Here is a 26,728-nt window from a genome sequence, read left to right on the forward strand (position 1 = left end):
ACAACCCATAGCTCTATCTCGGAAAATAATACAAATACACCCACAAGGTGTGTTATTTTAAAACATACAAATACAAGCCTTAGCTGTATTTCGGAAAATAATACAAATAGACCCCCAAGCTGCGTTATTTTCAAAAATACAAATACAACCCTTAGCGGTATCTCGGAAAATAATACAAATACACCCCAAGCTGTGTTATTTTCCAAAATACAAATACAACCCTTAGCTTTATCTTGGAAAATAATACAAATACACCCCCAAGCTGTGTTACTTTCAAAAATACAAATAAAACTCTCAGCTGTGTCTCGGAAAATAATACAAATACACCCCCAAGCTGTGTTATTTTCAAAAATAAAAATACAACCCTTAGCTGTGTGTTGTAAAATAATACAAATACACACCCATACTGTGATATTTTCAAAAATACAAATACAACCCATAGGTTTATCTTGGAAAATAAAACAAGTACACCCACAAGCTGTGTAATTTTCAAAAATGCAAATACAACCCTTAGCTGTATCTCCGAAAATAATACAAATACACCCCCAAGCTGTCTTATTGTCAAAAATACAAATAAAATCCTTAGCTGTATCTCGGGAAAATAAAAGAAATACACCCCCAAGCTGTGTTATTTGCAAAAATACAAATACAACCCTTACCTGTATCTCGGAAAATAAAACAAATACACCCCCAAGATTTGTTATTTTCAAAAATACAAATACAACCCTTAGCTGTATCTTGGAAAATAATACAAATACACCCCGAAGCTGTGTTATTTTCAAAAATACAAATACAACCCTTAGCTGTATGTCGGAAAATAAAAGAAATACACCCCCAAGCTGTGCTATTGTCAATAATACAAATACAACCCATAGCTGTATCTCGGAAAATAATACAAATAAACCCCCAAGCTGTGTTATTTTCAAAAATACAAATAAAACCCTTAGCTGTTTCTCGGAAAATAATACAAATACACTCCCAAGCAGTGTTATTTTCAAAAATACAAAAATAGAGCCCTTAGCTGTATCTCGGAAAATAATACAAATACATACCCAAGCTGTGTTATTTTCAAAAATACATACAGCCCTTAGCTGTATCTCAGAAAATAATACAAATACACATGCAACCTGTGTTATTTTCTAAAATACAAATACAACCCTTAGCTGTATCTCGGAAAATAATACAAATACACCCCCAAGCTGTGTTATTTTCAAAAATACAAATACAGCCCTCAGCTGTATCGTGGAAAATAATCCAAGTACACCCCCAAGCTGTGTTATTTTCAAAAATTCAAATATAACCCTTAGCTGTATCCCGGAAAATAAAACAAATACACACCAAGCTATGTTATTTTCAAAAATACAAATACAACCCTTCGCTGTATCTCGGAAAATAATACAAATACACGCGCAAGCTGTGTTGTTTTCAAAAATACAAACAAAACCCTTAGATGTATCTCGGAAAATAATACAAATAAACCCCAAGATGTGTTATTTTCAAAAATACAAATACATCCCATAGCTGTATCTTGGAAAATAATACAAATACACCCCCAGGCTGTGTTATTTACAAAAATACAAATACAACCCTTTGCTGTATCTTGGAAACTAATACAAATACACCCCCAAGCTCTGTTATTTTCAAAAATACAAATACAACCCTTAGCTCTATCTTGGAAAAGAATATAAATACACACCCAAGCTGTGTTATTTTCAAAAATACAAATACAACCCTTAGCTATATCTCTGAAAATAATACAAGTACACCCGCAATGTGTGTTATTTTCAAGCCTGTAATCCCAGCACTTTGGGAGGCCGAGGTGGGTGGATCACGAGGTCGAAAGATCGAGACCATCCTGGTCAACATGGTGAAACCCCGTCTCTACTAAAAATACAAAAAACTAGCTGGGCGTGGTGGCGCGTGCCTGTAATCCCAGCTACTTAGGAGGCTGAGGCAGGAGAATTGCCTGAGCCCAGGAGGCGGAGGTTGCGGTGAGCCGAGATCGCGCCATTGCACTCCAGCCTGGGTAACAAGAGCGAAACTCCGTCTCAAAAAAAAAAAAAAAAAAAATTAACCAACCAACCAGTCAATAACAAAAAGCCCAGCTGCCAGCTGGCTGTATGATTAGGGACGCTGAGGGACCATCCCCACAACCGGCGGTCGCCCAGCTGGAGCCAACGAGAAACCTCACTCAGCTGCCTCCACTAAAAGCTCGAAGCCCCAAGCCCTTTTTTCCATTCTCCTGCTTCAGGCATGATTCGTGAATCATTCCTGTGCTCAAACTGTTTAAATTTATTTGGCCTAAAATTTTTCTAACCCCTGTATCCTAACATCTAACTGGTAACCCCGAACGCTAACCCTATCCGCTAGCCCTAATCCTCACCCTAAACCCTAACCATACGTTAGTTTCTACGTTTGCACTGATATGTCCATGTTGAGTATTGAAACTGCGGTACTGGCAGGGCCACATGACTAGTGCGGATTTTATAGTAACATGTTTGGACTGAGGCCTTGCATCAGCATTAGGTGTTTCCTACCTGAGCACTGGGCTTATTGTATCCGTATTTCAGAGGCCATCTCTGCCTCGGGAACGCTCCATTTGTCTTGTGAGGCTGCTGGGTGCCCCTCACACCGCAGCCGCCTGGCCTTGGGCGGGAGAACCCAGGTGCGCAGGGTTCAGAGGGGCTTTTCGTGTCCAGTTTCCCACACAGAGCTCTTCGTACTAGTCTCTGACCCTCAGCAGTCAGGAATGCAAACAGGAAGGATTTTACTCACCGTGGACACGGCCCAGAGTTGTCCCAAACCGAGGCTGTGCCCGCTACGTCTGTGCCGTGGAGAACGCAGCTCTGCAGATTGCCCTGACGCGATGCACGCTGGCGCCCTGACGCCCATTGAAAAGGCACGCTCGGGCGCCCCCTGCTGGTGGCCAGGCGGTGGGGGCCCTCTTGCTCATGGTGCTGTGTCTGCACCCCCCTGATGGCAGCTGGGGCCACCGCAAGCCCCTCTTGCAGTAAGAACCCCGCCCCAAGGTGTGTGCTGAGGAGGATGCAGTTCCACCCTCACAATTCTCCCCAGTTCTGTAAGGAGGAGAAGGCAACTCTGCAGACCGCTGTGACTCAATGCACGCTGGTGGTGTGACAGGATGCACACCGGTGGAGGAGCCTCAAGAATCTGAAAGGTGGGTGTGGGGGTCCCTACTGGGGACCTGCACTGCAGGGCCCTCTTGCTCACGATGCTGTGCCCACGCCCCCTTCTGGCTAGGTCCACTGCAGGGCCCTCTGACAGTGTGGTGACCGGCATCACCTGCTGGCAGCTGGAGCACTACAGGGCCCTCTTGCTCAGTGTAGTGGCAATATGCCTGCTGCTGGCAAACAGGGCAGTGCTACCTCCTCTTGCTCACAGTGTGGTGCCTGTGCTGCTGGGCACTCTTATTCTCGGTGGAGTGGGGTCACGCCCCCTGCTGGCCGCTGGGGCACTGCAAGACCCTCTTGCCCATAGCGTCCTGGCAACACTCCCGTGATGGCAACTAGAGCACTGCAGGGTTCTCTTGCTCATGGTGTGGTATTCGCTGGGATTACAAGTGTGTGCCACCATGCCTGGCTAATTTTGTGTTTTTAGTAGAGACAGAATTTCTCCATGTTGGCCAGGCTGGTCTCGAACTCCCAACCTCAGGTAATCTGCCCGCCTCAGCCTCTCAAAGTGCGGACATTATAGGCATGAGCCACCTAGCTCGGCCTAATTTTTTGATTTGTCATAGAGACGGGGTTTTGCCATGTTACCTATGTTGTGGGGTTTCCTTCTGATGAGATGAAAAGATTCTGGAATTAGGTAGAGGAGATGGCTGTACAGCATTGTGAATGTACTAAAAATGAACTGTGCACAATAAAATGGAAGAAATGGTGACTTATCTTATACACATTTTATTTCGATTTATTTATTTTATTTATTTATTTATTTATTTATTTATTTATTTTGGTCTGACATTACCCTAGGCTTGTCAGTCAATATTTTGATTTTTTTATAAAGGACAACGATGAGTTGAAACGTTTAAGGACCTATCAATAGAAATGGTAAGAAGACAGCGCATGGCTGGGCGCGGTGGCCTACGCCTGTAATCCTAGCACTTTGGGAAGCCAAGGTGGGTGGATCACTTGCAGTCAGAAATTCAAGACCAGCCTGGCCACCATGGTGAAACCCCATCTTTAAAAAAAAAAGAAGAAGAAGAAGACAGCACAATAGAGGGCAGGGCTGAGACTCAACGGAGACAGCACGTTCCCCGCGGCCTCCTGCTGTCTGCGGGGCACCTGGAGCCCTGAGGCCCCACTCCTGCCTGACCACCTGCCTGCTGGCTCCTAATCATCTGGCTTCTGCGGCTTCTTCAGTTCCAACTGCCCCCAGAGTGAAGGCTGCTCGTCCACACTCACCTGCCCTCAGTGACGCCAGCAGCGTTTCCCCTGCACACGCTCTCCAGCTGCACGTAGACCGAGCAGTTGCCCAGCTCCACTCGGGGTCACAGATGGCCAGGAAGTTGGGGTGCAGGTGGCCGATCATGTACTTGGCCAGGTACGTCAGAGACTGGCTCACAGCCGCCCCGAAGAGGAAGGTCCCCAGCACCTTGTACACGGCAGCCATGTAATTATTGAAGTCAGAGCAGGAATAGAGCCGGTCTGTGGGCACCAGGTAGGCTTCTCCCGCGGAGATCTGCGTGTAGGGCAGCCGCGGTGACCAGAGGGGGTCCTGGTCATCCCATGGGCCCTTAGTGTGCCTCAGTCCTCCCCACGGGCCTCCCCAAGGCTGCTGCAGAGCTGGGGACTCTAAAGGTGCCCTAGCTGGGCTCGGTGGCTCACACCTGCCAGCCCAGCACTGTGGGAGGCTGAGGCGGGAGTATCACCTGAGGTCGGGCGTTCAAGACCAGCCTGACCAACATGGAGAAACCTGTCTCTACTAAAAATACAAAAATTAGCACACCTGTAGTCCCAGCTACTGGGGAGACTGAGGCAAGGGAATCACTTGAACCCAGGAGGCGGAGGTTAGAGTGAGTGGAGATCCTGCCATTGCACTCCAGCCTGGGTAACACGAGCAAAACTCCGTCTCAAAAAAAAAGAAAAAGAAAAAGAAAAAGAAAAAACCGGGCAAACACTCACCTCTGGGCCTTTGCACAGGTACTTCTCTCTGCCCAAAATATCTTATTTTTATTTTTAAAAGTAGAGACTGCGGTCTGATGCTGACCAGGCCAGTCACAAACTCCCAGGCTAGAGTGACCCCCCCAGCCTCAGCCTCCCAAACTGCCGAGATTACAGGTGTGAGACAATGTGCCGGGCACCAAAGTGACTCTCACTTCTGCTCAGTTTCATCTCTCCTCCCGGCTGACCCCACCGGCGTCCCTCTCACAAAAGGAAAGGTCTGTTTAGCCGTGCGTGGTGGCATGTGCCTGTAATCCAGCTACTTGGGAGGCTGAGGCAGAAAAATTGCTTGAAACCGGAAAATGGAAGTTGAAGTGAGCCGGGATTGTGCCACTACACTCCAGCCTGGCAATAGGGCGACACTCTGTATGAATTTATTAAAAGAAAATAAATAAATAAATTAATTAATTAATAAAAATAAAAGGGAAGGTCTGCTCTTTCTCCCCATTGCCCCTTGTGGAATTATGCAGCCACCTGTGGGACACTGGACTTAATCTCCCCGCCTCCACCCGCCAGCACCAGCAGTCTATAGTATTCAGGACAGAGACCCTGGAGGCTGCTCAGAGCCTGGCCAGCGCAGATGTTTAATAAACATCTGTTAAAACAGGCAGGACTTATTTCAACCTAAGAGCTGGCCAGAGAAGTCAGGAAAAGGCAAAAGCAGGGGCACAGCGGAGGTGACTTCCTGCTCGCCCCTGCCCGCCACTGACCCTCGTGCCAGGGCACATGCCAGCCAGACGGTGACTCAGGGACGAAAAGCACATTCTTGTCAATTCCACACTTGCGGAAGGTGTCACACAGCACTGGGGCTCCCGGGGCCCTGCTGGGCTCAGGGTGGCCAGGGAAGCCGGAGTCAGCTACAGAGGGCAGGGCCCGGGGCAGCTCCCTGTTCCACACGGCAGGTGCACAACAAAAGTGCAGGGTGTCTACCCTAGAGAATAACAAAGGCAGGGCGTCTTTGGCCCAGCAGGGCAAGGACAAAAAAGCGTGGCTTTTCTGAATTCTGAGAGCCTGAGGAGGGACAGGGAGCCTCACACTCCTCCCTGCATGCCAGCTGCAAGGGTCCTAGGACATGGCACGCCTTCGATGCTGGCTGAGTCTGGGGAAATAAAGCAGTGAAGACAGCAGAGGTCTGCCTCACAGGGCAGAAAAGGCGGAGGGAATGCAGAACAGAACAGGCAGTGCAGGGGCCCAGAGCCTAGACTGTGCCTGGAGAGGCGAGCGCTGGGGCAGAGCGGGATGCGCTGTAAGAGCCCGGCTTCTGCTGGGGCGCAGGGGCGGCTGGCGCCGCTGTGAGTGACGGCAGAGACCAGGGAGGAGGCTCCTGCAATTGCCCCGCGGTGGAAGGTCAGGGTCACAGGACTGCAGCCTCTCCCCGCGGCTCTCAGCAGGCGGAGGCTCACACCGGTTGGCCTCCGTTTCCGACCTCCCTGCCCCAGTAACTCCAGCTAGAGACTCAGACATCCCCATGACAACCGGCCCCGGGCTTCCCTCTGCCTGGAAAGCTCACCCTGGGGTTCCCAGAAGAGGCACCTTCTCTTCCTTTGACCCCCGGGAGGCTTCCCGCCCTCACGCTGCCCCCACAGCCCCATCTGGAACCTGTGGACTGCACTGTGACGGGCCGCAGCTTCCAGAATGGAGGTGCCCTCGGCCTGGCCGCCACCCCTGGCACGCAGCAGCCACACCCAACCGCATCCCGGCGGCACCTCCCAGCTGTGCGGCCTCCAGCGCGGCTGCCCCTCCCTCACAGGCCATTTCCGGAACCGTTTCCGTTATCTGCATCCTGCTGAGGGCCTGGCAACCAGAAAGTGCACACACACATGTTTAAGTAACTGACAGCACAGCTGCTCGGGACATGGCACCCAGGGCTGGCAGACACCCCACGGAGACCTCGTGCTGTCCCCTGGCCCCCACAACAAGGGTCTACTTCGGAGTTCAGAGGGCTTGGCCAGAGAACCAGGAAACGCGCTGGGGAGTAGCGCACCCCCGCCCCCCGACACCCATCCACCCCCCGCGGGGACAGATCCGCGACGCCATTGTCCCTTCAGCCACAGAGCAAACACTTGGCCTTTGTTTCCAGGACCGTGGCGGGAGGCCGCCGGGCGCTGCTTCCCCCACCTGGCCCAATAACCCGCGGGACAGGTTTCGGTCTCCCGAGGTCCCAAAGCCTGGGACTCAGCTTTTCTCTCCAAGTGTGTCCCCCGCCCGAGGCGCAGGGGTTCGAATCCCACCGACGCGCAGGGCCTATACCTTTCTAATTATTACTATTTTTTTTGAGACAGAGTTTACTTCTCGTTGTCCATGCTGGAGTGCAATCTCAGCTCACTGCAACCTCTGCTTCCCAGGTTGAAGCAATTCTTCTGCCTCAGCCTCCCAAGTAGCTGCGATTACAGACACATGCCATCATGCTTGTCTAATTTTGTATTTTTAGTAGAGGTGGGGTTTCTGCATGTTGGTCAGGCTGGTCTTGAACTCCTGACCTCAGGTGATCCATTCAACTCGGCCTCCCAAAGTGCTGAGATTACAGGGATGAGCGACCACACCGGGTTTTGGTTTTTGTTTTTGGAGATGGAGTCTTGCTCTGTCTCCTAGGCTGGAGTGCAGTGGGATGATCTTGGCTCACTACAACCTCCACCTCCCAGGTTCAAGCAATTCTCCTGCCTCAGCTTCCCGAGTAGCTGAGATTGTAGGCATATGCCACCACACTGGGCTAATTTTTGTAGTTTTAGTGGAGTCAGGGTTTCACCATGTTGGCCAGGCTTGTCTTGAACTCCTGACCTCAGGTGATCCACCCGCCTCAGCCTCCCAAAGTGCTGGGATTCCAGGCATGAGCCACCTCCCCTGGCCACTATGCCTATCTCATTGTATTTCTAAAAGGAGAGGGAAGAAAAATAATTGTATTTCCATCCTCACAGTAACTCCATGAAGGAGATAATATCATTTACCTTTTACAAATGTGAAACAAAAGCTCCAGCTTTTTTTTTTTTTCTGAGACAGTGTCTCACTTTGAAGCCCAAGCTTGAGTGTAGTGGCATGACCTTGGCTCACTGCAGTCTGGACCTCCGGGACTCAAGTGACCCTCCCACTTTAGCCTCCTGAGTAGCTGGGACTACAGGGGGACACTGCCACACCTGGAAAAAATGTTTCAAATTTTTTGTAGAGATGGGGTCTTGCTATGTTGCCCAGGCTGCTCTCAAACTCCTGGGCTCAAGCAATCCTCCCACATCGACCTCCCAAGATGCTGGTATTACAGGTGTGGTTGCTCCAACTTTTTTTTTTTTCCCAAGGCCACATTAAGTTGTTAGCGGCTGAGTCAAAAGAGTCCTGGGGTCTGCTGACTCCTACTTCAGTGTTTCTTCAGCTAGACTACAGCCACTGTCATTCCTGGAAGTTGTCTGACAGTGGACTGAGATGGATTATTTGGGTGTGTAGCACAAACAGAGGAACATCTCTTAGGAGACCGAATCCTGAAGTTCTGATGGGGTCAGCATGTATTCTGGGGAAAGTTTCCATAGCTCCCATCCATGACCAGTGAATAGGAATTAGGTACCAGGCATGGTGGCTCAAGCCCTGAATCCCAGCACTTTGGGAGACTGAGGTGGGTGGATCACTAGATCAGTTCAAGACAACCCTGGCCAATATGGCAAAACCCCATCTCTACTAAAAACACAAAAATTAGCTGGGCCTGGTGGTGGGTGCTTGTAATTCTAGCTACTCAGGAGGCTGAGGCAACAGAATCGCTTCAACCCAGGAGGCGGAGATTGCAGTGAGCCGAGATTGCGCCACTGCACTCCAGCCTGGGTGACAAAACAACACTCAGTCTAAAAAAAGAGGCCGGGCACGGTGGCTCAAGCCTGTAATCCCAGCAATTTGGGAGGCCGAGGCGGGTGGATCACAAGGTCAAGACATCGAGACCATCCTGGTCAACATGGTGAAACCCCGTCTCTACTAAAAAAATACAAAAAATTAGCTGGGCATGGTGGCGTGTGCCTGTAATCCCAGCTACTCAGGAGGCTGAGGCAGGAGAATTGCCTAAACCCAGGAGGCGGAGGTTGCGGTGAGCCGAGATCGCGCCATTGCACTCCAGCCTGGGTAACAAGAGCGAAACTCCATCTCAAAAATAAAAAAAAATAAAAAAGAAAAGAAAATGCTGGGCATTGGCCAGGTACAGTGCGATGGCACACATCTGTAATCCTAGCACTTGGGGAGGCTGTGGCAGGCAGATCACTTGAGGTCAGGAGTTCCAGACTAGCCTGACCTACATGGTGAAAGCCCATCTCTACTAAAAGTATGAATATTAGCTGGGTGTGGTGGCGGTTGCCTATAATTCCTCCTACTCAGAGTGCTGAGGCAGGAGAATTGCATTAACCTGGGAGGCGGAGTTTGCAATGAGCTGAGATCATGCCACTGTACTCCATCCTGGGCGACAGAGACAGACTTCATCTCAAAAAAAGAAAAAAAGTTGGGTGTGGTGGTGTGTGGTCTCAGCTACTTAGGAGGCTGCAGTGTGCAGATCACTTGAGCCCAGAAATTTGAGGCTTCAGGGAGCTGTGGTAGAGTCACTGCACTCCAGACTGGGTGACAAAATGAGACCACTATTTCTAAAAAACTCATTTAAAAAATTAACAAAATAAGAGAGACAATAGGATAGTATTCATCACCAATAAGAGATCAACCACATCACCCACTGAATCTTGCCAAGACGATCAAACTCTAATCTAATGGGGTGAGCATAAATCCAGCCGCAAATATGCCACAAATACAAAAGACAGAGAATGGGTTCACCTGCACCAGGGAAATCCAGACTTTGAGAAATGCTGCAGGCCCAACAGTGTGGAGTCTTCCAAAATCCATAGAAAAGAAAAGGGATAGGCCAGGCAAGGAGGCTGACGCCTGTAATCCCAGCACATTGGGAGGCCGAGGTGGGCAGATCACAAGGTCAGGAGTTTGAGACCAGCCAGACAACATGGAGAAACCCCATCTCTACCAAAAATACCAAAATTAGCCAGGTGTGGTAGCACCATGCCTGTAATTCCAGCTATTCAGGAGGCTGAAGCAAGAGAATCACTTGAACCTGGGAGTCGGAGGTTGCAGTGAACTGAGATTGTGCCATTGCACTCTGGCCAGGGTGGCAGAGCAAGACTCTGTCTCAAAAAACAAACAAAACAACAACAACAACGGCAACAACAACAACAAAACAAAACAAAACAAAAAAGGAAAAGGAATAGAGGAGAAACTTGTAGATTTTGTCTTTTTTAAAATTTTAGTTTTTGGCCAAGCACGGTTGTTCACACCTGTGATCCCAATCTTTGCACTTTGAGAGACTGAGGTGGGCAGATCACCTGAGGTCAGGAGTTTGAGGACAGCCAAGCCAATATGGTGAAACCCCAGCTCTATTAAAAGTACAAAAATTAGCTGGGCATGGTCCCATGTGCCTGTAATCTCAGCTACTTGGGAGGATGAAACAGAAGAATGACTTGAACCCAGGAGGCGAAGGTTGCAGTAAGGTGAGATCACACCACTGCACTGCAGCCTGGGTAGGGTTAAAAAAAAAGAAGAAAATTAGGTTTTGTAGAGACAGAAGTCTCCCTGTGTTGTCCAGGTTGGTTTCAAACCTCTGAACTTAAATGATCCTATCACATCAGGATTACAGGTGTGAGGACTCACCCAGCCAACCAACTTGGGTGATTGAAAGAGGCTTAAAAGACATAACAATGCTGGGGAACATTATGGGGTAGAAATGCATACTAGGACAGCTCTACTCTAAAGAAACACAAAGACGCCAGGTGTGGTGGCTCACACCTGTAACGCCAAACACTTTGGGAGGCCGAGAAGGGAGGATCGCTTGTGCTCAGGAGTTTGGGACCAGCCTGGCAACATAGTAAGACCCTGTCTCTACAGGAAAAAAAAAAAAAAAAGTTTTTTAAAATTAACCAGGAATGGTGGTGTATGCCTATAGTCCTGGCTACTCAGGAGGCTGAGAGGAGACAATCACTTGTGCCTAAGAGGTCAAGGCTGCAGTGAGCCATGATCACACCACTGCACTCCAGCCTGGGTGACTGAGCAAGAACCTGCCTCAAAAAAAAGACGAACAGAAAGAAGCAATTACTGTGAATGTCAGGGTTGCGGAACACTTCTGGAGAGAAGGGAGGGTCTGGCATTGTGCCCATCTCCAGCCCTTTCTGGAAGTACAGAGTCTAGTGGGGAAGACAGCAGCACAAGTGGAGATTCAGGCCGCAGCACGAGGAAGTTCCCTTCCACCTTCCCGCCTCCTTGCCCTTTCCTTTGGGGAATGGGAGCATGATTTTCTTTCTTCTTTGTCTTTCTAACTAGATAGAGCTTCTGATGGGAGAATTCATAGACAGGATGTACAGCATCAACATCCACAGCCAGCTGGAATTGACAGCTTTTTTGATACCCGAGTCAGGCACATCCTGAATTCCTCTGCTAAGTACACCTGGATGCTGCAGCTGTCCAGGATTCTCAGCCACATGCTCAGTGCCCACTCCCAGATCCTGGAAATCCCCTGACGTTTCCTCCACACTGTGTCTGTGTGTGTCTGTGTGTCTGTGTTTCTGTCTCCATTCCTGAGCAGCAAATCTTTTTTCCTCTTTTAGCATGTTACTCAAAACCGTGGATGAAGCCCAGCACTCCTGAAAACACAATCCATGTATGGTTGAAGGAATTTTTCTTGATGATGAGTGAGAGGGCGGTGACTGAAACCAGCTCATTTCCCATTGACCACTGAGACCACAGGGCAGGGATAGGGGCTGTGTTGTCTGGAAATTCCTCAGCTCTTTAAACTGGTAAGGGAAGAAGAAAGAGGGAGCTCTCGGGGGACATGCGGTGAGGTTTGGTGGGGACATGGCTCACCAGATTGTACTTGATGTTCCCATGTAACTTGTAACAGCTCTCATGGAAGGTAGCCTAGAACCTCAGGGAGTGGGGGTTGCTCATCATCACCTAGGGGTCGGGGGAAGAGAAGCTGAGGCTGTACAGAGCCAGCAGGGAGGACAGGGAAACCAGGGCCAGGTGCAGTGGCTCACGCCTGTAATTCCAGCAGTTTGGGAGGCGGAGGCAGGTGGACCATTCGAGGTCAGGAATTTGAGACCAGCTGGCCAACATGGTGAAACCCCATCTCTACTAAAAATACAAAATCATCCAGGCGTGCTAATGCATGCCTGTAATCCCGGCTACTCAGGAGGGTGATGGGGGAGAATCCCTTGAATATGGGACGCTGAAGTTGCGGTGAGCCGAGGTCATGCCATTGCAATCCAGCCTTGGCAACAAGAGCGAAACTCCATTTCAAAAAAAAAAAAAAAAAAAAAAGAAACAAAAACAAAAACGAACTTGCTCTGCCAATATGACTGCAGGTGCAACCCCTGATGTGACCCCCCTGCCTGCTCCTGCTCCAACATCACCCACAACCCCCAGCTGTGGATTTGCAGTCCTGCAGTGCAGACAGAGTGGATTTGCAGAGCTGCGAGCCTGGGGTCTGTCCTGCAGCAGGAGACACAGAGAAAGGAGCCCTGGGTTTGAGCCAGAGGCAGCCTGTGCTGTCCCCCTGCAGGCCCTGGTCCCCTTTTGTGATACTCCCCCATATCATCACACAAGCTACCCCCATTTTCAGCATGATTACAGATGCTCCTTGACTCATGATCAGGTCATGTACCCATAAATATATTATAAATGGGTAATAGCAGCCAAGTGCAGTAGCTCGTCTGTAATCCCAGCACTTTGGGAGGTCAATGTGGGAAGATTGCTTGATCCCAGGAGTTCAAGATCAGCCTGGGCAACACAGAGATCCTGTCTCTGGTTGGGGGTGGGGGAAGTGAAAATATACTAAGTTGAAAATGCATTTATTTATTTTTTGAGACAGAGTCTCACACTGTCATCCAGGCTGGAGTGTATTGGTGCAGTCTTGGCTCACTGCAACCTCTGCCTATCAGGTTCCAGTGATTCTCCTGCCTCAGCCTCCCGAGTGGCTGGTATTACAGGCATGAGCACTGGGTAAATTTTGTATTTTTAGTAGAGATTGGGTTTCACCATGTTGGCCAGGCTGGTCACGACCTTTTGACCTCAGGTAGTCTGCCTATATCAGTCTCCAAAAGTGCTGGGATTACAGGTGTGAGCCACCGTACTTGTCCTATTTATTTTTATTTTTATTTTTGGAGGTGGAGTCTGGCTCTGTTGCCCAGGCTGCAGTGCAGTAATGCAATCTTGGCTCACTGCCTGCAACCTCTGCCTCCCGAGTTCAAGCGATTCTCCTGCCTCAGCCTACCGGGTAGCTGGGACTACAGGCACCCTGCCACACCTAGCTAATTTTTGTATTTTTAGTAGAGAGAGGGTTTCACCATGTTGCCCAGGCTGGTCTTGAGCTCCTGAGCTTAGGCAATCTGCCCACCTCAGCCTCCCAAAGTGCAGGGATTACATGTGTGAGCCACCATACCTGGCCCGCAGATGCATGTAATACACCTACCCTACCAAGCATTGGATGTTAGCCCGGCCGACTTTAGGTTGAGAACAAACCGAGCAGTACTAAAAGGAGAACAAAACCCACTCACCCTTCCCCACCTTGGATCATGACTTTGACATTTCAGGAGTCCAGCCTTTGTGAATGTTTGTAGAAATAGTTAATAAACTTGGATAAAGGTACCACCTTTAAGTGTACAATTCAATGGCGTTTGGTAGATTCACAATATTGTGCAACCAACACCACCATCTGTTTCTGAACTTTCTCATCATCCCAAACAGAAATGCTGTCCTCATGAAGCAATAGTTTACCTACCTTTAAATTTTTATTTAATTATTTATTATGAGACCGAGTCTTTCTCTGTCTCCCAGGCTAGAGTACAATGGTGCAATCTTGGCTCACCGCTACTTCTACCTCCCAGGTTCTAAGCAATTCTCCTGCCTCAGCCTCCGGAGTTGGGATTACAGGTGCATGCCACCACACCCAGCTAATTTTTGTATTTTTAGTAGAGATGGGGTTTCACCGTGTTGGTCATGCTGGTCTTGAGCTCCTGACCTTGTCGTGATCCATCCACCTCAGCCTCCCAAAGTGCTGTGATTACAGGCATAAGCCACCATGCCTGGCCTAAATTTTTTATTTTTTTTTATTTTCTTTTTATTTTTTTATTTTTTTGAGACGGAGTTTCGCTCTTGTTACCCAGGCTGGAGTGCAATGGCGCGATCTCGGCTCACCGCAACCTCCTCCTCCTGGGCTCAGGCAATTCTCCTGCCTCAGCCTCCTAAGTAGCTGGGATTACAGGCACGTGCCACCATGCCCAGCTAGTTGTTTTGTATTTTTTAGTAGAGACGGGGTTTCACCATGTTGACCAGGATGGTCTCAATCCCTTGACCTCGTGGTCCACCCGCCTCGCCCTCCCAAAGTGCTGGGATTACAGGCTTGAGCCACCGCGCCCGGCCTAAATTTTTTTATTTTTTAAGAGATGAGGTCCTGCTTTGTTACCCAGGCTGGAGTGCAGTGGCATGATTGTAGCTCACTGCAGCCTCAATCTCCTGGACTCAAGTGATCCCTCCTGCCTCGGCCTCCCAAGTAGATGGGACTACAGGTGCACACAATTGCACGTGGCTAATTTTTATCTTTTTTATAGAGACCGGGTGTCACTATGTTCCCAGGCTGCTCTCAAACTCCTGGGTTCCAGCGATCCTCCCACCTCAGGCTTCTGAAGTACTGGGATTAAGGGCATGAGCCACTGCACCTGGCCCTCATGCAATTTATTGAACACTATGCTAACAGTGAAAGACAGATTGTATCGGTACTGGAAGCATTGTTTCTACTGAATGTGATCATTTTTGTGCCATTGTAAAGTCAAAAAGTTGTGTGACCATCTGCACTTGCAACTACTGGTAGGCTTAGACGCTTGAATTTTAGATCCAGAAACATCCAAACAGTTCCTGCTGGGTGGGAGAAGGCCGTAGGAGTCAGAGCTCTTAGCTGCTAGTGAGAGAAGCCCACTCAGGCCGAGTTTAAAAACTGAGGCCGTGCACTGTGGCTTATGCCTGTAATCCCAGCACTTTGGGAGGTTGAGGTGGGTAGATCACCGAGGTCAGGAGTTTGAGACCAGCCTGACCAACATGATGAAACCCTATCTTAATAAAAATACAAAAATTAGCCCAGCTTGGTGGCACGTGTCTGTAGTCCCAGCTACTTGGGTGGCTAAGGCAGGAAAATTGCTTGAACATGGGAGGCAGAGGTTGCAATGAGCCGAGATCATGCCATTGCATTCCAGTCTGGGTGACAGAGCAAAACTTCATCTCAAGGGAAAAAGGGGAAAAAAAGGAAATGAATGTATGGGCAGCTGAGAAGGATCGAGGAGACACAGAGACTAAAGATGACAGGCAGCCAGCTGGACAGCCGCAGCCTCATCAAGCCCAAACATGCAGAGGCTGGCCTAGGGGGTGACACAGAAATAGCCAGGTGTGGTGGCTCATGCCTGTAATGCCAGCATTTTAGGAGCCAAGGTGAGCAGATCACTTGAGACCAGGAGTTCAAGACCAGTCTGACCAATACGGTGAAATCCTGTCTCCACTAAAAATACAAAATTAGCCAGGCATGGTTGCAGGTGTCTGTAACTCCAGCTACTTGGGAGGCTGAGGCAGGAGCTCTGCATAGAGACAATATCAGTGCAGAATTGTGAATGAGTGTCTCTCCTTTTGGGGGCAATGTCAGGGGATTTCTAGAATCTAGGAGCGGGCACCGAGCATGTGGCTGAGAATCCTGGACAGCAGCAACATCCAGATGTACTTACCAGAGGAATCGGGGATGTGCCTGGCTGGGGTATCAACAAAGCCATCAATTCTAGCTGGCTGTTGGTGTTGATGCTGTACATCCTGTATATGAATTCTCCCATCAGAAACTCGATCTAGTTAGAAAGGCAAAGAAGAACGACAATCATGCTCCCGTTCCCCAAAGGAAAGGGCAAGGGGGCAGGAAGGTGGAAGGGAACTTCCTGGTGCTGCGGCCTGAATCTCCACTTGTGCTGCTGTCTTCCCCACTAGACTCTGGACTTCCAGAAGGGGCTGGAGATGGGCACATTGTGAGCCCCTCCCTTCTCTCCAGAAGTGTTCCGCAACCCTGACGTTCACAGTAATTGCTGCTTTCTGTTCGTCTTTTTTTTTGAGGCAGGTTCTTGCTCAGTCACCCAGGCTGGAGTGCAGTGGTCTGATCATGGCTCACTGCAGCCTTGACCTCTTGGGCTCAAGTGATCATTTCCCCTCAGCCTCCTGAGTAGCTGGGACTATAGGTGTGCACCACCATTCTGGGTTAATTTTTAAAAAGTTTGTTTTTTTCCTGTAGAGACAGGGTCTTACTATGTTGCCAGGCTGGTCCCAAACTCCTGGGCACAAGCGATCCTCCCTTCTCGGCCTCCCAAAGTGTTTGGTGTTACAGGTGTGAGCCACCACACCTGGCCTCTTTGTGTTTCTTTAGAGTAGAGCCATCCTAGTATGCATCTCTAGCCCATAACTGTTCCCCAGCATTGTTATGTCTTTTAAACCTCTTTCACTCTCCAAGTTTGTTGGCTGGGTGAGTGCTCACACGTGTAATCCTGATGTGATAGGATCATTTAAGTTCAGAGGTTTGAGACCAACCTGGACAACACTGGGAGACTCCTGTCTCTACAAAACCTAATTTTCTTCTTTTTTTTTAAACTCTACCCAGGCTGCAGTGCAGTGGTGTGATCTCACCTCACTGCAACCTTCGCCTCCTGGGTTCAAGCCATTCTTCTGTCTCATTCTCCCAAGTAGCTGAGATTATAGGCCCATGGGACAATTCCCAGCTAATTTTTGTACTTTTAATAGAGCTGGGGTTTCACCATGTTGGCCTGACTGTCCTCAAACTCCTGACCTCAGGTGATCTGCCCATCTCAGTCTCTCAAAGTGCAAAGATTGGAATCACAGGTGTGAACAACCATGCCCGGCCAAAAACTAAAATTTAAAAAAAGACACAATTTATAAGTTTCTCCTGTATTCCTTTTTCTTTTTCTTTCTTTCTTTCTTTCTTTTTTTTTTTTTTTTTTTTTTTGTGAAACGGAGTTTTGCCCTTGTTACCTAGGCTGGAGTGCAATGGCGCCAACTCGGCTCACCACAACCTCCGCCCCCTGGGTTCAGGCAATTCTCCTGCCTCAGCCTCCTGAGTATCTGGGATTACAGGCATGTGCCACCATGCCCAGCTAATTTTTTGTATTTTTAGTAGAGATGGGGTTTCACCATGTTGACCGGGATGGTCTCGATCTCTTGACCTTGTGATCCACCCGCCTCGGCCTCCCAAAGTGCTGAGATTACAGGCTTCAGCCACCGCGCCCGGCCCTTTTCCCTTTTTTTTTTTTTTTTTTTTTTTTGTTGTTGTTGTTGTTGAGACAAGAGTCTTGCTCTGTCACCCTGGCCAGAGTACAATGGCACAATCTCAGTCCACTGCAACCTCGGACTCCCAGGTTCAAGCGATTCTCTTGCTTCAGCCTCCTGAATAGCTTGAATTACAGACATGTGCTACAACACCTGGCTAATTTTGGTATTTTTGGTAGAGATGGGGTTTCTCCATGTTGCTCAGGCTGGTCTCAAACTCCTGACCTTGTGGTCTGCCCACCTTGGCCTCCCAATGTGCTGGGATTACAGGCCTGAGCCACCTTGCCTGGCCTCTCTCTTTTCCTTTCGATGGATTTTGGAAGGCTCCACACTGTTGGGCCTGTAGCATTTCTCAAAGTCTGGATTTCCCTGGTGCAGGTGAACCCATTCTCTGTCTTTTGTATTTGTGGCATATTTGCAGCTGGATTTATGCTCACCCCATTAGAGTTTGATGATGTTGGCAAGATTCAGTGGGTGATGTGATTGATTTCTTATTGGTGATGAATACTATCATATTGTCTCTCTTATTTTGTTAACTTTTTAAATTAGTTTTTTAGAAATAGGGGTCTCATTTGGTTACCCAGGCTGGAGTGCAGTGACTCCACCATAGCTCCCTGAAGCCTCAAACTCCTGGGCTCAAGTGATCCGCACACCTCAGCCTCCTGAGTAGCTGAGACTACACACACCACACTCAACTTTTTTTCTTTTTTGAGATGAAGTCTGTCTCTGTCGCCCAGGATGGAGTACAGTGGCGTGATCTCAGCTCATTGCAAACTCCGCTTCCCAAGTTAATGCAATTCTCCTGCCTCAGCACACTGAGTAGGTGGAATTATAGGCAACCGCCACCACACCCAGCTAATATTCATATTTTTAGTAGAGATGGGCTTTCACCATGTAGGTCAGGCTGGTCAGGAACTCCTAAACTCAAGTGATCTGCCTGCCACAGCCTCCCCAAGTGCTGAGATTACAGATGTGCCATTGCACCGCACCTCGCCAATGTCCAGCATTTTCTTTTTATAGACTGAGTGTTTTTTTGTCACCCAGGCTGGAGTGCAGTGGTGCAATCTCGGCTCGGTGCAATCTCCGCCTCCTGGGTTCTAACGATTCTGTTGCCTCTGCCTCCTGAGTAGCTGGAATTACAGGCACCCGCCACCACACCCAGCTAATTTTTGTGTTTTTAGTACAGACGGGGTTTTGCCATGTTGGCCAGGCTGGTCTTGAACTGACCTAGTGATCCACCCACCTCAGCCTCCCAAAGTGCTGGGATTCCAGGCTTGAGCCACCACGCCTGGTACCTAATTCCTATTCACTGGTCATGGATGGGAGCTATGGAAACTTTCCCCAGAATACATGCTGACCCCATCAGAACTTCAGGGTTCAGTCTCCTAAGAGATGTTCCTCTGTGCTACACACCCAAATAATCCATCTCAGTCCACTGTCAGACAACTTCCAGGAATGACAGTGGCTGTAGTCTAGCTGGAAAAACACTGAAGTAGGAGTCAGCAGACCCCGGAACTCTCTTGACTCAGCCACTAACAACTTAATGTGGCCTTGGGGAAAAAAAAGCTGGAACAACCATGCCTGTAATCCCAGCACCTTGGGAGGTCGATGTGGGAGGATTGCTTGAGCCCAGGAGTTTGAGAGCAGCCTGGGCAACATAGCAAGACCCCATTTCTACAAGAAATTTCAACAAATTTTCCAGGTGTGGCAGTGTCCCCCTGTAGTCCCAGCTACTCGGGAGGCTAAAGTGGGAGGATCACTTGAGTCTCGGAGGTCAAGACTGCAGTGAGCCAAGGTCATGCCACTGCACTCAAGCTTGGGCTTCAAAGTGAGACACTGTCTCAGAAAAAAAAAAGCTGGAGCTTTTGTTTCGCATTTGTAAAAGGTAAATGACATTATCTCCTTTATGGAGTTACTGTGAGGATGGAAATGCAATTATTTCTTTTCCCTCCCCTTTTAGAAATACAATGAGATAGGCATAGTGGACAGGTGAGGTGGCTCATGCCTGTAATGCCAGCACTTTGGGAGGCTGAGGCGGGTGGATCACCTGAGGTCAGGAGTTCAAGACCAGCCTGGCCAACATAGTGAAACCTTGACTCCAATAAAACTACAAAAATTGGCCCAGCGTGGTGGCATGTGCCTACAATCTCAGCTACTTGGGAAGCTGAGGCAGGAGAATTGCTTGAACCCGGGAGGTGGAGGTTGTAGTGAGCCGAGATCATCCCACTGCACTCCAGCCTGGGAGACAGAGCAAGACTCCATCTCAAAAAACAAACAAAAACCAAAACCCGGTGTGGTGGCTCATCCCTGTAATCTCAGCACTTTGGGAGGCCGAGTTGAATGGATCACCTGAGGTCAGGACTTCAAGACCAGCCTGACCAACATGCAGAAATCCCACCTCTACTAAAAAGACAAAATTAGGCAAGCATGGTGGCATGTGCCTGTAATCGCAGCTACTTGGGAGGCTGAGGCAGAAGAATTGCTTCAACCTGGGAAGCAGAGGTTGCAGTGAGCTGAGATTGCACTCCAGCATGGACAACGAGAAGTAAACTCTGTCTCAAAAAAAAATAATAATAATAATCAGATAGGCATAGGCTCTGCGTGTCGGTGGGATTTGAACCCCTGTGCCTTGGGCGGGGGAGACACTTGGAGAGAAAAGCTGAGTCCCAGGCTTTGGGACCTCGGGAGACCGAAACCTGTCCCGCGGGTTATTGGGTCAGGTCGGGGAAGCAGCGCGGGTTATTGGGTCAGGTCGGGGAGGCCTCCCGCCACGGTCCTGGAAACAAAGGCCAAGTGTTTGCTCTGTGGCTGAAGGGACAATGGCCCCGAGGATCTGTCACCGCGGGGGGGGGGGCACTCCTCCTCAGTGCGTTTCCTGGTTCTCTGGCCAAGCCCTCTGAACTCCGAAGTAGACCCTCGTTAGGGGGAGCAAGGGGACAGCACGAGGTCCCCGTGGGGTGTCTGCCAGCCCTGGGTGCCATGTCCCGTGGGGTGTCTGCCAGCCCTGGGTGGCATGTCCCGAGCAGCTGTGCTGTCAGTTACTTAAACCTGTATGTGTGCACTTTCTGGCAGCCAGGCCCTCAGCAGGATGCAGATAACGGAACTGGTTCCCTAAATGGCCTGTGAGGGAGGGGCAGCCGGGTGGAGTCGCCTGCTGGAGGCCGCACAGCTGGGAGGTGCCGCCGGGGTGGGGTTGGGTGTGGCTGCTGCGTGCCAGGGGTGGCGGCCAGGCCGAGGGCACCTCCATTCTGGAAGCTGCGGCCCGTCACAGTGCAGTCCACAGGTTCCAGATGGGGTTGTGGGGGCAGCGTGAGGGCGGGAAGGCTCCCGTGGGTCAAAGGAAGAGAAGGTGCCTGTTCCGGGGACCCCAGGGTGAGCTTTCCAGGCAGAGGGAAGCCCGGGGCCGGTTGTCATGGGGATGTCTGAGTCTCTAGCTGGAGTTACTGGGGCAGGGAGGTCGGAAACGGAGGCCAACCGGTGTGAGCCTCCGCCTGCTGAGAGCCGCGGGGAGAGGCTGCAGTCCTGTGACCCTGACCTTCCACCGCGGGGCAATTGCAGGAGCCTCCTCCCTGGTCTCTGCCGTCACTCACAGCCGCGCCAGCCGCCCCTGCGCCCCAGCAGAAGCCGGGCTCTTACAGCGCATCCCGCTCTGCCCCAGCGCTCGCCTCTCCAGGCACCGTCCCGGCTCTGGGCCCCTGCACTGCCCGTTCTGTTCTGCATTCCCTCCGCCTTTTCTGCCCTGTGAGGCAGACCTCTGCTGTCTTCACTGCTTTATTTCCCCAGACTCAGCCAGCATCGAAGGCGTGCCGTGTCCTAGGACCCTTGCAGCTGGCATGCAGGGAGGAGTGTGAGGCTCCCTGTCCCTCCTCAGGCTCTCAGAATTCAGAAAAGCCACGCTTTTTTGTCCTTGCCCTGCTGGGCCAAAGACGCCCTGCCTTCGTTATTCTCTGGGGTAGACACCCTGCGCTTTTGTTGTGCACCTGCCGTGTGGAACAGGGAGCTGCCCTGGGCCCTGCCCTCTGTAGCTGACTCCGGCTTCCCTGGCCACCCTGAGCCCAGCAGGGCCCCGGGAGCCCCAGTGCTGTGTGACACCGTCCGCAAGTGTGGATTTGACAAGAATGAGCTTTTCGTCCCTGAGTCACCGTCTGGCTGGCATGTGCCCTGGCACAAGGGTCAGTGGCGGGCAGGGGCGAGCAGGAAGGCACCTCCGCTGTGCCCCTGCTTTTGCCTTTTCCTGACTTCTCTGGCCAGCTCTTAGGTTGAAATAAGTCCTGCCTGTTTTAACAGATGTTTATTAAACATCTGCGCTGCCCAGGCTCTGAGCAGCCTCCAGGGTCTCTGTCCTGAACACTATAGACTGCTGGTGCTGGCGGGTGGAGGCGGGGAGATTAAGTCCAGTGTCCCAAAGGTGACTATGTAATTCCACATGGGGCAATAGGGAGAAAGAGCAGACCTTCCCTTTTATTTTTATTTATTTATTTATTTTCTTTTAATAAATTGAGACAGAGTCTCGCCCTGTTGCCAGGCTGGAGTGTAGTGGCAAGGCCGACTCACTGCAACTTCCATTTTCCGGTTTCAAGCAATTTTTCTGCCTCAGCCTCCCGAGTAGCTGGATTACAGGCACACGCCACCACGCACGGCTAAACAGACCTTTCCTTTTGTGAGAGGGACGCCGGTGGGGACAGCCGGGAGGGGAGATGAAACTGAGCGGAAGTGAGAGTCACTTTGGTGCCCAGCACGTTGTCTCACACCTGTAATCTCGGCACTTTGGGAGGCTCAGGCTGGGGGGTCGCTCTAGCCTGGGAGTTTGTGACAGGCCTGGTCAGCATCAGACCGCAGTCTCTACTCTTAAAAATAAAAACAAGATATTCAGGGCAGAGAGAACTCCCTGTGCAAAGGCCCAGAGATGAGTGTTTGCCCTTTTTTTTTTTTTTTTTTTTTTTAGACGGAGTTTTGCTCTTGTTACCCAGGCTGGAGTGCAACGGCAGGGTCTCTGCTCACTGTAACCTCCGCCTCCTGGGTTCAGGCAATTCTTCTGCCTCAGCCTGCTGAGTAGCTGGGATTACAGGCACGAACCACCATGCCCAGCTGATTTTTTTGTGTTTTTAGTAGAGACGGGGTTTCACCATGTTGACCAGGATGGTCTCGATCTCTTGACCTCGTGATCCACCCGCCTCGGCCTCCCAAAGTGCTGGGATTACAGGCTTGAGCCGCTGTGCCCGGTCTTGCCCAGTTTTTCAAGGAGCAGAGGGAAGGTGTGAGGGGGAGAGGGCCTGGGGAGTTCGTGCTCATCTGAGGGTGATGGGAAAGGAGTGTCGCTTGGGCCTCCCATGTGCTGTGAGAAAAGCTCGTCCTTGTTGGTGGGAGCAGGCCTCGAGGCCAAGGCAGGTGTGGGGGCCCCATGGCCCAGCTGGTTTGAGAATCTCACAGCTCCCAGGCCCTTCTCCCCCTCCAGCCTCCCTGTCCTTGGCTGTCCTGTCGCTGGTGAACACCCTGTATAACCGAGGATTTGACTGTGGGGATGACTCCATCCGGTACCCCTATCGACCAGACACCATCACCCTTGGGCTCATGGCCGGGGTCACCATCATGGCCACCGTCATCCTTGTAAGGCAGGAGGGGTTCAGAGGGACAGGGAGGGGGGCAGGATGGGGTACAGCCTAACCCTGCTTCCTGATGGGGGTGGCCTGGAGGTCTGTGAGTGGCTGGGGGACACAGCCTTGCCCCGAGTGGTAATTGTGGGTAATAGGAACCCGCTTTTGTGTTTTGAGATGGAGTTTTGCTCTTGTTGCCCAGGCTGGAGTGCAATGGCAGGATCTCCGTTCACTGTAACCTCCGCCTCCTGGGTTCAAGTGATTCTCTTGCCTCAGTCTCCCCAGTAGCTGGGACTACAGGCGTGCTAATTTTTGTATTTTTAGTAGAGACAGGTTTCTCCATGTTGCTCAGGCTGGTCTTGAACGCCCGACCTCAGGTGATCCTCCCGCCTCAGCCTCCCACAGTGCTGGGCTGGCAGGCGTGAGCCACCGAGCCCAGCTAGGACGCCTTTAGAGTCCCCAGCTCTGCAGCAGCCTTGGGGAGGCCCGTGGGGAGGACTGAGGCACACTAAGGGCCCATGGGATGACCAGGACCCCCTCTGGTCACCGCGGCTGCCCCACATGCAGGTCTCGGTGGGAGAAGCCTACCTGGTGCCCACAGACCGGCTCTATTCCTGCTCTGACTTCAATAATTACATGGCTGCCGTGTACAAGGTGCTGGGGACCTTCCTCTTCGGGGCGGCTGTGAGCCAGTCTCTGACGGACATGGCCAAGTACACGATCGGCCACCTGCACCCCAACTTCCTGGCCATCTGTGACCCCGAGTGGAGCTGGGTCAACTGCTCGGTCTATGTGCAGCTGGAGAGCGTGTGCAGGGGAAACGCGGTTGGCGTCACCGAGGCCAGGTGAGTGTGGACGAGCAGCCTTCACTCTGGGGGCAGTGGGAACTGAAGAAGCCGCAGAAGCCAGATGATCAGGAGCCAGCAGGCAGGGGGTCAGGCAGGAGTGGGGCCTCAGGGCTCCAGGTGCCCCGCAGACAGCAGGAGGCCGCGGGGAACGTGCTGTCTTCCTTGAGTCTCAGCCCTGCCCCGTTCTGCGCTGTCTTCTTCTTCTTCTTTTTTTTTTTTTTTTTTTTTTAAATAAAGATGGGGTTTCACCATGGTGGCCAGGCTGGTCTTGAATTCCTGACCGCAGGTGATCCACCCACCTTGGCCTCCCAAAGTGCTAGGATTACAGGCATAGGCCACCGCGCCCAGCCATGCGCTGTCTTCTTACCATTTCTACTGATAGGTCCTTAAACGTTTCAACTCATCGTTGTCCTTTTTAAAAAAATCAAAATTTTGACTGACAAGCCTAGGGTAATGTCAGACCAAAATAAATAAATAAATAAATAAATAAATAAATAAATAAATCATAATACAATTTGTGTAAGTCACTATTTCTTCCATTTTAACGTGTACAGTTCATTTTTAGTACATTCACAATGCTGTACAGCCATCTCCTCTACCTAATTCCAGAATCTTTTCATCTCATCAGAAGGAAACCCCGCAACATAGGTAACATGGCAAAACCCCGTCTCTATGACAAATCAAAAAATTAGGCCGAGCTAGGTGGCTCATGCCTATAATGCCCGCACTTTGGGAGGCTGAGGCGGGCAGATTACCTGAGGTTGGGAGTTCGAGACCAGCCTGGCGAACATGGAGAAATCCTGTCTCTACTAAAAATACAAAATTAGCCAGGCATGGTGGCACACGCTTGTAATCCCAGCGAATACCACACCATTAGCAAGAGAACCCTGCAGTGCTCTAGTTGCCATCACGGGAGTGTTGCCAGGACGCTATGGGCAAGAGGGTCTTGCAGTGCCCCAGCGGCCAGCAGGGGGCGTGACCCCACTACACCGAGAGTAAGAGTGTCCAGCAGCACAGGCACCACACCGTGAGCAAGAGGATGTAGCACCGCCCTGTTTGCCAGCAGCGGGCATATTGCCACTACACTGAGCAAGAGGGCCCTGCAGTGCTCCAGCTGCCAGCAGGTGATGCCGGTCACCACACTGTCAGAGGGCCCTGCAGTGGACCTAGCCAGAAGGGGGCGTGGGCACAGCATCGTGAGCAAGAGGGCCCTGCAGTGCAGGCCCCCAGTAGGGGCCCCCACACCCACCTTTCAGATTCTTGAGGCTCCTCCACCGGCTTGCATCCTGTCACACCACCATGGTGCATTGAGTCACAGCGGTCTGCAGAGTTGCGTTCTCCTCCTTACAGAACTGGGGGGCATTGTGAGGGTGGAACTGCGTCCTCCTCAGCACACACCTTGGGGCGGGGTTCTTACTGCAAGAGGGGTTGCGGTGGCCCCAGCTGCCATCAGGGGGGTGCAGACACAGGACCATGAGCAAGAGGGCCCCCACCGCCTGGCCACCAGCAGGGGGCTCCCGAGCGTGCCTTTTCAGTGGGCGTCAGGGCGCCGGCGTGCATCGCGTCAGGGCAATCTGCAGAGCTGCGTTCTCCATGGCACAGACGTAGCGGGCACAGCCTCGGTTTGGGACAACTCTGGGCCGTGTCCACGGTGAGTAAAATCCTTCCTGTCTGCATTCCTGACTGCTGAGGGTCAGAGACTAGTACGAAGAGCTCTGTGTGGGAAACTGGACACGAAAAGCCCCTCTGAACCCTGCGCACCTGGGTTCTCCCGCCCAAGGCCAGGCGGCTGCGGTGTGAGGGGCACCCAGCAGCCTCAGAAGACAAATGGAGCGTTCCTGAGGCAGAGATGGCCTCTGAAATACGGATACAATAAGCCCAGTGCTCAGGTAGGAAACACCTAATGCTGATGCAAGGCCTCAGTCCAAACATGTTACTATAAAATCCGCACTAGTTATGCGGCCCTGCCAGTACCGCAGTTTCAATACTCAACACGGACATATCAGTGCAAACGTAGAAACTAACATATGGTTAGTGTTTAGGGTGAGGATTAGGGCTAGCGGATAGGGTTAGAGTTCGGGGTTACCAGTTAGGGGTTAGGATACAGGGGTTAGAAAAATTTTAGGCCAAATAAATTTAAACAGTTTGAGCACAGGAATGATTCACGAATCATGCCTGAAGCAGGAGAATGGAAAACAGGGCTTGGGGCTTCGAGCTTTTAGTGGAGGCAGCTGAGTGAGGTTTCTCCTTGGCTCCAGCTGGGCGACCGCCGGTTGTGGGGATGGTTCCCTCAGCGTCCCTAATCATACAGCCAGCTGGCAGCTGGGCTTTTTGTTATTGACTGGTTGGTTGGTTAATGTTTTTAAGTCCGTTTAAATGACTCCAAGTTTGGTTTCCATTTGCTTAGGCAAGACCTCAGGCTAACGGCTTCTTCCTTCTTTGCTTTAATGTATCAGAACCATAATTCATTTTCATTTTACTTTACTGACATTAACAAAAGTAAGTTTTTTGTTGTTGTTATTGAGAAAGTCGGTTTTCTTGGCCACCTACTTCTGATGGTGCATAAAATAATGTTTGTTAATCATTAGCATCTTAGATTAGATGAAATGTGTTAACTCTATTAAGCTTTGTTATTAAACCATAACAGGAGTTCAGTTGCTTTTTTTTTTTCCTCCTAGGCTTTAACCATTTAAAACACAGTGATGCATCTCCTAACGATGTGGATATTTTCTGA

The 26,728-nt window shown here is 50.6% G+C and overlaps 1 pseudogene; it reads left to right on the top strand.

Moving 5' to 3' along the window:
- The first annotated feature begins 3,119 nt into the window (after window positions 1-3,119).
- LOC141582655 (uncharacterized) lies at window positions 3,120-26,728 on the top strand (annotated as a pseudogene).

Source organism: Saimiri boliviensis, chromosome 21, assembly GCF_048565385.1.
Source record: "Saimiri boliviensis isolate mSaiBol1 chromosome 21, mSaiBol1.pri, whole genome shotgun sequence".
Taxonomy (NCBI): Eukaryota; Metazoa; Chordata; class Mammalia; order Primates; family Cebidae; genus Saimiri; species Saimiri boliviensis.